This window comes from Sminthopsis crassicaudata, chromosome 3 (genome assembly GCF_048593235.1).
Source record: "Sminthopsis crassicaudata isolate SCR6 chromosome 3, ASM4859323v1, whole genome shotgun sequence".
In the NCBI taxonomy this organism is placed as follows: domain Eukaryota; kingdom Metazoa; phylum Chordata; class Mammalia; order Dasyuromorphia; family Dasyuridae; genus Sminthopsis; species Sminthopsis crassicaudata.
In genome coordinates, this window is record NC_133619.1 from 57,735,174 (window position 1) to 57,749,815 (window position 14,642).

The 14,642-nt window shown below is 35.7% G+C and overlaps 1 protein-coding gene across 5 annotated transcripts in view; it reads left to right on the top strand.

Annotated features, from left to right (window-relative positions):
- SERPINE2 (serpin family E member 2) overlaps nucleotides 1-14,642 on the top strand; it is a 71,287-nt gene that overhangs the window by 5,248 nt on the left and 51,397 nt on the right. For 2 of the 5 annotated variants that reach the window (XM_074298594.1, XM_074298596.1), the window contains one exon: nucleotides 2,141-2,201. The exons of the other annotated variants lie outside the window; for them this stretch is intronic. The gene's annotated coding sequence lies outside the window, so the exon portion shown is untranslated. The remainder of the gene's footprint in view (nucleotides 1-2,140; nucleotides 2,202-14,642) is intronic. 5 annotated transcript variants of the gene reach the window in all.

A 14,642-nucleotide genomic window follows, 5' to 3' on the forward strand; every position in this document is an offset into this window, starting at 1 on the left:
CTCAGACTTGATTCAGTCTGTCATTCTGAGACTCATGATTCAGAGTAATATCCTGGATTTTACATACTTTTTTGGACAGATATCCATACTTGTACGTCCACTGAAGTCCTTCTTCCATGTACCTTCATGGCATGGAGGGGACCCTGAATTGTTGAAAAGTCCCTCTGCAGAGCCCAAGCTCTGAAAGATCCTCCTAGAGGTGTAAGCTTAAGGTCTTGTCCAGAAATGGAGAATTAAGCCTGTTGGGTAGAAAACTGAGAATAGTTCAAGTAGAAAGGCTCCTGGTTTTAGTTGGGTTTAGGATAATTCTTGTACCCATGTAACCCACACTGATGAAATCACCGATCCTTGAAGTGTTGAAATGTGTACAAGGGTAAGAGAGAACTTTCAGTTTTGTTCTTGAGGTTGACCAGCATCCTGTGGCCTCATCCCCTGCAACATTCAAAAATACCTCCTTTCCCAGAACCCAGTGAGTTCTAATTCTGACTTTGAAATGAAATAGACCCAAGTCTAATGGTTCGGTTTTAGACACCACAACTCAGGAAATTGATACTGTTTATTCATCTAAATTTGGGGTTCTTAACCTAAAGTCCTTGGATTACTGAGGAATCTGTGAACATAGAAAAAAACTTATATCTTGATTTTTATTAATCTCTTACTGAAATTTAGCATTTCCTTCAATTATAATAAAAAAAAACTTATTCTGAGAAGGGGTCCATAGGTTTTTACCAGACTGTCAAAAGGTGTCAGTCATGCAAAAAAGATTAAAAACCTTTAGTCTACATGATCCCTCGGGTTTGTTCCACCTTTAAAATTTTGTGACTTCTTGGTTTCTTTTCTAACATATATTTAATTGTTTCTTTTTTTCTAATTGTGTAGTTTGGATTCTCATTCACATCCCAGTAGAGTTGAAAAAATCATAGATTTAATAGAAAAGTCTCTAGAAGTGATCTAATCCAATTCTCTCATTTTATAAATGAGGAAACTGAGAGCCAGAGAAATTAATATGCTTAGGGTCATATAGCTAGACAGGGCTCTTTCTACTGTAACATCTCACCTCTAGCTGGTGTCCAAGGGCCTTTTTAACTGTCATTCTGAAGGGGGTCCTTTTTGCTTGTGACATGATTCTCCATTCTCACTGAGTCTGATTTTTGTGCAGCAGATACAGTTCATTGCAAGGAACATACAAACTCTTTCAACTTAGTAGAGAACTTGCATTCTGTTTACACAGTCTTTGAGAACCCAGGATCACTTCTTTGTACCAATGCCATATCAGGATATGATTTTTATGGAAATGACTTGAATCATTTTCCTCAAATTGACTTCTTTATTTTCATCTACCCTGTTCTAGCCCCTCTCACTGTCTTGTGAGATCAGTTTGTTCAAGAACTAGCCTGCCAAAGGAGACTTTGACAAGCAGAAGTTCAGAACCCCTTGTTCTCTTATAGTGAGCTCTTAGCCCAAAGATCACTTTATATTCTATATCTTCCAAGTAATTTTAAATCCTACATCTTAGAGTTGGTTGAAATCTCAGGGTCACTTGATCTAGCCCCCATCTGATCCATTATGCCCTTTCTACAAATGCCCAGGAATTCTATTTCCTATCTCCATGCCTTTGTACTAGTTATGCCTATTCTTAAAATGCATTTGTTCATCACCTCCACTTTTTAGACTCTGTAAATACACTACCTTTTCCATGAAGGTGTGAATATATCCACCTTTTCTTGATTTCTTCTCCATTCTTCACTACCTACTGGATCCCTTCCCACCAAAATCTTGTATTTACCTCTCTCTCTCTCTCTCTCTCTCTCTCTCTCTCTCTCTCTCTCTCTCTCTCTCTCTCTCTCTCTCTCTCTTTCCCCTCCTGATAGACTATAAGCTCCCTGAGGGCAAAGTCATATTGCTTTTGTCATTTGTAATCACAAAGCCATTTAAGATGCCTGGCACAAAGTCGGTGCTTAATAATTATTTATTGTTTAACAATCTTGAAAACTTTCTTGGATAGTGATTTGGAAACTCACAGTGAAGCAGCCCATCCTATAGCTACAATTTGTTAAGAATTTAAATAGCTCTAATTGTTAAGAAGTATTTACTTTTTACATTTAACCTCTGTCTCTCTCTCATTTTTATTCACTGATAGATAAGAAGTCCAGCAGGTAGAGCACTGGACTTGAAGTCTGGAAGAATTGAGTTTAAATTCAGTAAGTAGATCCAGTACTATCTACTTTATCTGTTATCCAGCTGTGTGACTTTATTCAAGTCACCTCACTTCTGGCTGCCTCAATTTTTAAATACATAAGATGAACATAACAATAGTAGATACCTTCTTACAGAATTGGGAGGTAATATTTGCAAAATGGTTTACAATACTTTAAATATATATATATATATATATGTGCCAATTACTATTTTTATTATTAGTTCTCTTACTATTCACTGGAACTGTCACCTGCTCTTTCTCCTACAGGAAAATCATTTAAAGAAAAAAAGTTTAAAGCTATTATATGTGCTGCTTCTACTTTCAAGCTTTGTCTCTCTGCTGGGCTATATACTCCTGGTTTCTTTATCCAATTCTTATTTATAAAACTCATCCTGAGATCAATCTCTAGTGAATTCCTTTTCTTTGAATACTTCCTCATTCACAGAGTTGGACTTTTTCCTTTTGTCTCCAATCCAGCTCCTTATCCATGACTAAATATTACCTCTAATCCCATGGTAACTTAGTTTTATAGACTAACCTTTAATGAGGAACTTTATAAAGTATTTTCTGAAAGTCAGTAAGTTATATCCACATTCTTAATCCACATGCTTATTTACCTTGTCAAAGAACTCTAAAACATTAAACTTTTTATGAAAATCATATTGTTTTTCTCCTACCAGATTGTTTGCTTAGATGTTCAGTGATTTTTGCCATTGAGGCGATCAGCCTTACAGATGGGGAAGTAAAAATCACCAGTCTGAAGGGCTCAGATGTCTTGGGGGACCTTCTTTGAATGCATAAGTCTCTCCAATATGACCCCTCCCCCTAGTTCTTTAGTAGTTACTTCAAATGACTGGTCTAAAAAATGTCTAAACATTCCATAGTTTCATCCTAGAGTTCAAGCAACTTTCTTAAATAAATATCGTATGCAGTTTATAAAATTTTATCTAAAACATTCTATGTCCTTACCACTTTTTTCTTCTCCAAAATATTAATACTACCAATAAAAATAACCGACATTTAGTGTTTTCTAGCACATAGTGCTTGAGGATCTATAAGACACTGTCCATATGTTAGCTCAAATGATTTTCACAACAACCCTATGAAATATCTGCTATTATATTCATTTTACAGATGAGGAAACTGAGGCTAAAAGAAGGTGAGTGATTTGCCCAGAGTCAAACAAATGGTAAAAATATCTAACACTATGCCTACTATGTCACCTCGTTGCCTCCATATTTATATTAGACTAGCCAGTAGTTTATTATTAATCATCTAAAATTTTAAAAATTGTTTTTCTTCCTTTCAATGCTTGCCTTAAAAAAGACAGTTGTTTGAAAAGGTAGCAATTTTTTAAATGCTTAATGTCTTCCTTTATTGATTCAAGAAGATACTTTTTTCAGGACAAATTGATATTGTTTATACCTTGAGAACTTGTGGGATTTTTGCTTGAAAAATATGAAGCACGGGAAGGAGTGTGGAAATTTTTTTTCTTTTCAAAACCCACATCAGATGATCACTTTTCTACATGTCTACAGAAAAGAACTATCACTTCTCTTTTTATCCAAAGTTTTCATGGACTGTGATTGGGGATGGGTGATATTATCACCGAAAAAAACATCACACTTTAGAAATGAACAAGGCATTTGAAAAGGTGAAAGAATGTTTTATGAGCCTGTGAAGTGGACTGCTTTCTCACTATCTCTATGCATTCAGTTTCTCTTTGTAGCCAGCATTCCCTGCCTTGGTGCAGATGACTATCCTTTGAGCCTTTTTCAATCCTTGACCATGTGTTTCAATAAATGCTTCATAGAAGATTTCCTGGAATCACAAGATCTCAGACTTAGCAAGTTCTTTGAATTCTGTCTTATCTAACTTTTACCTTAACAAGAATTCTGTATACTATACCCAAGAAATGGTCATCTACTTTTTGCTTGAAGACCTTTTCCTGAAAGGAGGAACCCATTATCTTTCTAGGCAGTCCTGTTCTACTTTTGAATAGCTCTAATTGTTGGCAAGCTTTTCTTCCCATTCTGTTTATCTTATATAGTATCTCATTCTATCCTTTGGAGTCAAGTAGCATTAATCTAATCCTTCTTTCACATGATGATCTTTCAGAATCTCCAAGACAGCTGTTATGTGCCTTCTCTTCTCCTTCCATCTCCAGCCTTTCTTTTTCAGGCTGTCCACCTCTGGTTATTTCATCAGCTCTTTATATCTCAAGACTCTTTATCTTTCTGGTGTCTCTGCTCTGGAAGTTCTCTCAATAATCAGTTGTTCTTTCTAAATTGTAGCACCTGACATTCCAAAAGTGATTCTGGGTTAAAACGTACTGAAACTCCTTCTCCAGTCCTGGACCCTGGTTTATGATTGTATGATTGTTTCATTTTCCTGCTAATCCGTACTGAATTTTCAGTCCACTAAAATCTCCAGGTCCTTTCCAGATGAACTGCTCCAAACCATACTTATTCCATTGTTTAGTGGTGAAATAATATTACTTTACATATATCTTTGTTAAATTTCATCTTCCCTGATTCAACCCAGTGTTTTGACTGTTGAGTTTTTTTAATGTTTCTTTTTATTATGAATTTGACAAATACTAACATTTTCCTATTCAGAGAATAATAAAGAAAATTGTATGTGAAACCATGAATACTATGTAAAATTTGTGGTTGGGATTTTTTTTTGAGGGGGTATGCTTCAGATTTCACACGGTAATGTGCCCCCTCCTGAACTTCCTTCTGATTTTTATTTATAGATGTTTTTTCCTTTCTTTTCATCTTTTTGGTTCTGGTATCAATATTACTGTCTCATGATTCTCCCCTACTGCCCTTTCCCTCCCCTCAAAAAAGACTTCTTTTTAGCAAAGTCTAGTACATGCCAAGATTTTGAGGGTCTTAAAACTTTTCCAATTTGTTAGCTATCCTTCCCAGCTTTGCTATCTACCAATTTGACAAGCATGTCATTTGTGCCTTTAACTAATTAGTTAAAATAACATAAAACAATTCACAGAAAGTCTTCAAAGATGATGTTGAACATGATTACTTTCTAGGTTGGGGTGGTGGGGTGGTAGTGATTCAGTTTCATAATCTATATAATGTAATATAGATTATGATATTATTTAGCCAACATCTATCATCGTGGATTTAACAATAATAGTATATGCCACTGAAAATACTGAACTGAAAAACATATTGTTCAGTTCAATTCTTTTTACATGACTGCAGTTTGAAATCTCAATGAGTCCTCTGCCTCTGGAAGTGAACTTTGAGAACCCTTGTTATTCAGGGTTGTTTTATATACTCAGATCATTTTATCAATAAATACTTCTGATTTAGTTTAAAAAAAAACAATAATAGTATGAAAAACTTTGCTAAACCTTAATAAAAATCCAAGCAAACTGTATCTATAGCATTCCCCTGACTAACTATACCAACCTAATAAATTGTTTAAAAAAAAAAAAGTATAAATATAAGGTCAAAACCATCCCTTCTATCTCTGATGGTGTGACAAGGTATGAGCTCTTTTTAAAAAATATTTAATTGAATCAATTAGGTCTCATTGTGAACAGGGCCTGTATACCTCCTTGAATCAATCAAAGTCATTGCATGAGAGACTCATTATATGACTCATGACCTAAATACTTTTATAAAGGGGGAAAATGCTTAAGAATTGGGAAAAAGATCATAACAGCTGAATTCCAGAGCTTAGAGTGGGCATGGAGAAAATATAAGACTGAACTGTGGCAGAGAAAGGAGATTTGAAGAAATGGCCTTGACTCTATAATTAACATAAAAGCGAAGATTAAGGCTGAGGAGAATCCCAAGAAAAGGTCATTTCTTTCCTCATTTTTTCCTTCCTGTGTCTACCACTAAGCACAATATAATCTGCAATTTCATCACTCACATGTTTGTAGTAAACTGAATTTTTTGCTTCTTATACACAAATGCCAGGGTATAATATTACATTTACCTAAAAATATAGATAGATAAGCAGACAGATAGTCAGATAAATAGATAACCTCTGCTTAGATATTGGAATTTTTTTCATAACCAGGAGAAATTTGGAACTTTTCATATAAAATTAATTTTCCAAAACTAAAGAGCTGCTAGGCCAATATTACCCCCAGGCTTAAAATGAGTTAATTATTATAATAGTGTATTACCATAAGAAATTAGGTTAGTCTATATCAATAGATAATGTCACAATTTTTATGTGAAAACCAGATTTATTACAAGAGAAATGAACATGCTTGTATAACTCAAAGATTTGACAGTCCTTACGGAGGTTTGCATATTTATGACAAAAGGAGAAGAAGAAAGCAGGAAGGGGCATGGCATGGAAGGGAAACGTACAGTAGTCCCTCCCAAAGGAGAGGGACTAGGTGATGGCAAAAGCCACATTCTTTTTCCTTGGGAGCTTCTAAACTATGAAGATAGGAAGGTCCACTTATTTGCAAAGGATCCTAACTGAGCAAGCATTTTTCCCAACCTGCTAGAGACCAGAGTGGCTGGTTCCTGGCTTGCCTCCCAAGAATGCACAGGGAATCTGGTTTAGGATACAAACAACAAATTATGTCAGCTGGGGAACTTTGTTCTTAATACCCTTAGGGTCTTCTGCATGCTCTGGGTCCAGTATTTCTGGAAAATATGGCAACTCAAAAATATAAATTCAGGGGACCTCCTTAAACAGCCCTTAATATCTGATATGGTCTATTCTTGATGAAGCTCTTTGAGAACACAACTTTTCTAGCCATCTCCTTAATAACATGTTTTAGAATTTTCTTAAGAATTGAAGTCAAATTCACTGGTTTTATGGTTTATATTATATTTTTCAGTAAATTCTCTCCATTGATATCTTTCCTATTGTTGTTTTGCAAAGATCACTGATACTTTCATCAAATCTTCCAGTTCAAATCCCAAGGATGTTAGACTTGGTGACTAGAACTCATCAATGGCAGGCAGATGTTCTCTTATAATTTTCCTCCCTCTCTTGGGTATCACATCTATATTAGTTATTTTTCGTTTCTCTTTTCTAGTCCTCAGACATTTTCCTTAGCAGAGAAAATGGAATCAAAATAAGTTAATTAGCTTTGGCCTCGTTCCTTTACTCTTTGTTTTGGGTAATCTACCTTAATTATTTTGACCAGCAGCAACCATATCTATATTCTCTATTCTCTATATACAGTTCTATAATTGTACTTTTCCCCTCTACATAAATTTTTTTTAAATCCCATTCTGTTGCCTAACACTTCTTACAGGTTATTCTTAGGTTTTTCTTAGGTTATTCTTAGCTTTAGCACTCCAAACACTCTTCTTATAGGATAATACCTAACATTTGTCGCCATCTTCCATCTTTCTCACAATTTAAAAAAATAAATAAATAAATAAAGTAAGTTGGTTGGTTTCTTTCTATATCTCCATAGGTCTCTTTGTACAATTCCTCCTTTTCATCTTCATTCCTATTGTTTTACTTTGTGTTCTCAAACTCATTCTTGGGAGTTTTCTGAATTTCTTCAGTAGCTTTTAGTCCATGTGAAACTATCTGCCTTTCTCTGAAAGAGTCCTTTAAAGTCTGCTCACTATATCCTATTCTACTCGCCTCTGTCATATTCTGAGATAAATGAATTTGACATTCCCTTCTCCCCTAAGATTTCCATTATTTCCACCTCAGTAACCATTTCTTCCATTGTTGGTAACAATCAGATTCAGAATGGAAATTCCCCTTACTGGTTCATACTTTTTTTGAGGGAGAAAGAGGTTAAATTATAATAAAGGCAAGCCAAGAAATTGTTAGCTGTCTTACTTTGGTCAGAAAGAAAGTTCTAGCATCTGTAAATATCCCTATCGTGCTTCCATTTTAGGCTTGTGATTCTTTCTCCAAATTTCTCCTCTATTTTCTTTTCCCTTCTAAGTGATCTGAGTATGCACTAAAGTTTGTTTCTGCCTTATTTGATTTTCATCTAAACGTTTTCTTCTTGTTTCTTCCTTTTACTAGATTTTTTCAATGATTGTATTTTAAAACATATAGTTATAGTCTACATATTCATGCCCATTCCCCAACTTTCACATAGCCTATTCCTTCTAAATAAGACATACACTTTTAGAATCCTATTCTATTTATACTAAATTTCAGTGGGATATAGTCAAATTTGTTTCCTTGTGTCAGTATTTTTGATCAGATTACTTTGTAGAGGACTTCTTCTGGCTCAGCTAATATTTAAAGTTCACCTTTGTATCATTTCAGCTCTCTTTCCATTACTTCTCATTCTCTCTAATGACTAGCTTATATCTTGTTCAAGCTTATGCATATCCTTAATGATATTTTTATGGTGCTTTTAGTAATTTGTTATAGCCTTCTTAAACTTACCCTATGTCTTTACATTGCCTTTTGGGTCACCTGAAATTTTTATTTTTCTGTTATCATAATGATCTGTAACTAATAACAAGCACTTCTGTATCCACTCAAGATATAAATATAGATATATACAGATACAGATACACACCCATAGATGAATTAACTCATGAAATATCTTTTTCATGTGCATGTTACATGTGCTAGCTGGCACTATTAGCCCCATCTTATAGGCAAAGTAACTGAGGTTCAGAGTAATTAGGTGATTTACTAGGGTCATACTGCAAGTAAATGTCTGAGGTGATATTCACCCACAAGCCTTCTGACCCCAAATTCACTGTTTTCTACTATAAGATAGCTTCCCACATTATGAATTGAATGACATCATTCTCCACTAAGTGTGACTGTCTTCTATGGATAGAGTATATATTGAACTTGGTAGAGAATGCTTGATCTTTTTCTAGGACTTGAACTATAAAAGATCTTGGCAGCTAGATTCAGGGCAAATGGTTGCAAGGTTGATGAGATAGCAAAAAGAAGTATTGCATTCATCTGCTGGATAGCGAAGTACCTCTCAGCCAAGCAAGCTTTATTTAAAACAAACCAAATCCCAAGTACAACAGTTTTGCTTTTCAGTTTCTTATTTAAGGTTCTCAGATGAAAGATAACAGCATTCTCAGGAGAATGAAAAAAAATCAAACATTTACTTTCTCCTTAATTTCCCAATTAGTGTTTAATTGAATTTTCAAAGTGGATATTGTTATCTTCTCCCTACTTATGTAATCCTGGACAAGTCACTTAACCCTGTTTGCCTCAGTTTCCTCAAATGTAAAATGAGCTAGGAAAGGAAATGGCAAAATCACTATAGAATCTTTTCCAAGAAAACCCCAAATGAGATCAAGAAGAGTTGGACATGACTGAAAAATGACTGAAAGAAGATTTTTATTGACTGTGGTTGAGAAATTAGATCCTTTGATAGGAGCCTAACTATATTCCTTCTAAGCATGAGATGGTGGAAAGAATAGTGGATTTGAAATCACATTGTCTGGGTTTGAATGAAAGCTCAGTGTCTTTTTATTTGTGGAAGCTTGAGCAAGTCAGTTCCTCCAATCTTGTAACCTATGAAAAGGGCACATTGGATACACTGATCTCTAAGGTCCCTTTCATTTATAAATCTATGATATGACTTTCTGAAGGAGTTTTTCTTAGATACCTAGATTTTGTCACCTTTTATTTTCAAACCCTGTTCTCTATAGCGCTTCCTCTGAAATTGACTCCACAGAAGTTGCTTGGTGAATGATTAGCTTCTTTCTCTGTCTTTCCCTCTTCTTTGTCTTTCTTCTCTTTGTCTTTGTCTCTCTCTGTTTGCCTCTGTCTCTCTCTTTCTGTGTCTCTGTGTGTCTCTCTCTGTATGTGTCCATCTCTATGTCTCTGCCTCTATCTCCCAATGTATATTCTTCCTCCTTTAAAATAGTATCTTTCTAGAGAGCGTCTAGTACAAGACCAAAAGATGCAACAGCATCAAGGATATATATAATATATATGAATTCTATTCTTTCTGGATCTGTGTCTGTCTCTCTTTGTGTCTGTCTTTCTGTCTGTCTCTCTGTCTTTCCCCCTCTTTGTCTCTGTCTCTTTCTGTGACTCTTGTCTCTTTGTCTCTCTCTGTGTGTATTTTTCCTCCTTCCCTCTTTATTTTTTGTCTGGCTCTTTTTGAAGCCAAACAGTTAAAAAGAACTGCAAAAAAGGCATGTTTACTAACCAGTCACGCTTAGGTACTCTGACATACCAACACTGAAGGATTTGATTCAACAAAGACCCATTGGGGTCCTATGCTGTGCACAGCATTGTGCAAGGGGCCAAGGGAGATAGAAAAAAAAAAATGAGATTCAGTACCTGCTGTCATTGGTCTTAACAATTAAATGATCCAGATAAGTAAATAACTTTCTACAGTAAGAAGAAAGTTGGCCATGATTCATGGAATGTTACCATTGAGGGACCATAAAGATCACTTAGTGCAACTCTATTCCTCACCCCCATTCTATTGAAAAGGAAACAGGATTAGAGAGGTTGGGATTTGTCCAGAGCCAAATGGCTGGTAATAAATGGCAGGATTGAAGTGAAAAAAAAAAAAAAACAATCCAGGTTTTCTGAATCTTAGGCAAATGTTCTTAATACTATGCCACACTGCTTTCTTTGTTTGGTTCTTAGGTAGTTTTTTGGGGTTTTTAGGGCTTTTTTGCATATGTAAGAGTCAGTCTTCTCTTCTAATGGACTTCTATTTTCTCACCTGTGAAATGATGAAGATGGATTAGTTCAGGGCTTCTGAAACTTTTCTGTGCCTTGGATCCCTTTGGCAATCTGGTAAAATTTACGGCCTCTTCTCAGTATAACACTTTGAAATGAAATGTACACAATAAAACACATAGAATTACAGAGAAAATCGTGTACCAATTATACTGAAATAGTTATCAGAATTTTTAAAATAAGACCAAAAAAACTTAAGTTCAGACTCCCAGCCTAGATGACCTTTAACTCCTTCCAGCTCCCAAGATCATATGACTTTATGTTAATATGACAACAGCTCCTCATCTTAGTTTGAACTTGCTTTAAGATAGATAACATATTATGAAAAAAAATGATGAGGAAACTGAGGCAAACAGGGTGAATTAACTTGCCCAGAGTCACAAACTTAGTGAGTGTCTGAGACCAGATTTAAACTTAGAAAGATGTCTTTCCTTTTTGCATTTTTTCTTTTCTCAGTTTTATTAATAGCATTTTATTTTTCCAATTATGTGTAAAAATAGTTTCTAACATATTCACTCTTATAAGATTTTGAGTTCCATATATTCTCCTTCTTCTTCCTTTTCCCCTTCTACAAGACAACAAGCAATCTGATATGTATAGGTTATACATGTACAATCACGTCAAGAATATTTTCACATTAGTCATGTTGTGAAAGAAGAATCAGAACAAAAGAGGAAAACCATGAAAAAAAAGTGAAAATAGCAGGCTTCAATTTGCATTCAGACTCCATAGCTCTTTCTCTAGATATGGATAGCATTTTCTTTCATTGGTCTTTTGGAATTGTCTTTTATCATTCCATTGCTGAGGAGAGCTAAATCTGTCATAGTAGATCACTGCACAGTGGTGAATATTTATAATGTTCTCTTGGTTCTGTTCACTTCACTCAGCATCTGTTCATGTAAGTCTTTCCAGGTTTTTCTGAAATCCACCTGCTCATTGTGTCTTATAGCACATTAGTATTCCATTGCATTCATACACCACAGATTGCTCAGCCATTCACAAATTGATGGGCATCACCTCAATCACCAATTCTGTGCAATAGAATTGCTATCAATATTTTGGGGGCATGTGGGTATTTTCCCCTTTTTCACATTCTCTTGGGGATATTGTATTACACAGTTTGATTGCTATTTGGACATAGCTCAAAGTGTCTTTCCAGAATGGTTGGATCAGTTTCTAAGGAGTTCATGGTTTCACCAGACTGCCAGAAGGGAACTGAGGCACAAAATAAAACAAACAAAATCACTCTCAGCTAACATCAAAAAAAAAATTATCAGTGAGCTCTGTATGCTGGTTTTTTGTTTTGTTTTGTTTTGGCTTGGGTCTTGCCAAATTTGGTCAGATAGCTTGCAAGCTGCCATGTACCAATGCATTTAGTTACAGCCAGTTTGTAGAAATAGCAGCTAGGGAGCTGGAACGAAATGCACATTGTATATTGTATACTAAGTTGTGTGGGCTTAAGGAACAGCTGGGGATGGAGCATCCAATAGTGTAAATGGATGATTAAATCTAATATAGTTTGAAGAGAGAAAGAGCATCTAGGGCATCTGGGAGGGCTCCTATGCAGCTGGGACCATTGGTGACTCTTGCAGGAAGGTAGAAGATGAAAATGCTGAATTGAGGAGTGTTTATATTCCAGCCACTAGAATAGCCTGTGCCAAAGTTCATGTTCAAGATTATGAGTGTGTGCTGCCTACAGCCATGGACTGGACCTGTGATTTTATTGGTATTAAAATTTTCTCTTAGTACCAGTCCTGAAGGAGGACCTGAGTTCAAATCTGGCCTCAGACACTTAACACTCCCTAGCTGTGTAACCCTGGGCAAGTCACTTAACCCCAATTGCCTCGGGGAAAAAAATTCTCTTTACTAATGCAGGTCTATATCTTCTCTGAAACTTAATTCTAGAATAGGGAGGGACTCTTAACCTGAGGTCTATGAACTTGTTTTTGCTCTTTTTCTTTTTAAAAAAAAATTATATTCATATTTGGTACAATTGATTTACTTTCTTAATCTTATATATTTTATTTTATGCATTTAAAAACCTTCTGAGGAAGGGTCAGTAGACTGCTACCTCTAAGAAAGGTTACTTAGAGAGTTCCCTGGAACCCCTAAAGAGTAAATTACTTGCCCAGGATCGCACAGCCTTTTAACAAGTAGCCATTCTGACAGTGAGGGGCAGCATCTAAACACAGCATCATGTAAAATGGAACATTGGCTGTTTGCTACAGAACAATGACCATCTGGGCTGCCCTACTGGTCACCACTTTTATTGAGTTAATTCCTGAGATTTAATTGAGGCAGTGTATAGTAATAAACAGAGGGTTGGTCTCAGAGTTCTGGTACCACCTTTAACTCTTGCTGGCCATATAATGCTGGAGAAGTCATTTAACTTCTTAGGGTCCCCAGGCAACTCTAACCCTATAAATTAATGAAAAAGTACTGCTCTGCATGAACAGAGAGAGTTTCTGATATCTTTGGTCTTGTACTTTTTGCAAGAGCCTTTTCCTGATTTCCCTCACTGATACTGCCTTTCCTCTAAAATGATCTCCCATTTACACTGGCTATAGCTTATAAGTACATAATTGTTTGCATGTAAATTTCACTTTTGATACTGGCTGATCCAGACCACTAAATTTTCTGGATAAATCAGCAGCTCTTTTTCCCCATTTCTGTCCAGAATTGGCCAGAGACCTTTCCAAATGAAGAAGTAAGTATATCTCCATGTCCTTATAAAGGACAACAGTTTTACTGGTCACAAGTCTTCTGGTATTCCAAAGGTGAGAATAATATTGCTAATGTTTCACTTAATGGAATCTTTCTGCCACTGGACATAAATGATGGTCCATATAATGAATATCATTATAATCATATCATGAATAAGTGAATGCTTTGAGACAGGTGTGTTTCACCTAGTGTTTTCCCCACGTGGTAGCAATGAGACTTGCCCATGATCCTAGAGCTTCTGGTAAAATAGTGCCTTCCAAAGAATCCTAGGTTGCCAGAATAGAAAGGAGACAAAGAGTTCATTTAATCAAGGTCCTCATTTATGAAGAAAATGAAACTCAGAGAAGGAAAGTAATTTGCCCAAACTTGGTTGTCAGAAACTTTGCTACCAAAGACAGAAATGATATAGGCAGAATCCCCATGTACAAAGGTATCAGAAAGGGGGTGGGAAGAATGATATAAAACCCTCATTAAATCATAACTAAAATAGCACTAGATATGCCACAAAATATAAAATGTGCCCCAGGGATTCTTAGAGAAGAGAAAGAGCCTTATAAATAACTGGAAATTTATTCGTGGTATCAACTGGCATTGGAGATGCTTAGATCTCATTGTCATGTGTTTCTTTGGGGATCTGAATCCTGCCAAGCCCTGTCTCTTACCTTTTCTCCTCCTTTCACTCCTGGAGGATTCCTCCCCTCTTATTTCAAAACTCTTTGTAGTAACCAAAAATCTCAATTACTCATCTAGCTACTTTGGGAAAATCATAGCATCACTCATTTGTGCTGTCATTGGTTTTCAAAAATGAAGAACAACAACATCTGGTTTCCTATTGTAGCTTGTGGAGAAAGAGTTAAAATAGGGGATTCTGTAAGACTAGAGATTGAACAAAATTACACAGGTCGCTTTTGTGATCAAGAGGAAAATGGATGAAAACAGTGCAAACTGTAAGATTAGAAATTTGTTATTTCACGTCCAGTTCTATTTTTTTTCCTCTATATCGATGGCATACTCATTGAGGAGGTCAAGTTCAGAATAATATGCCTTTAATTGTATC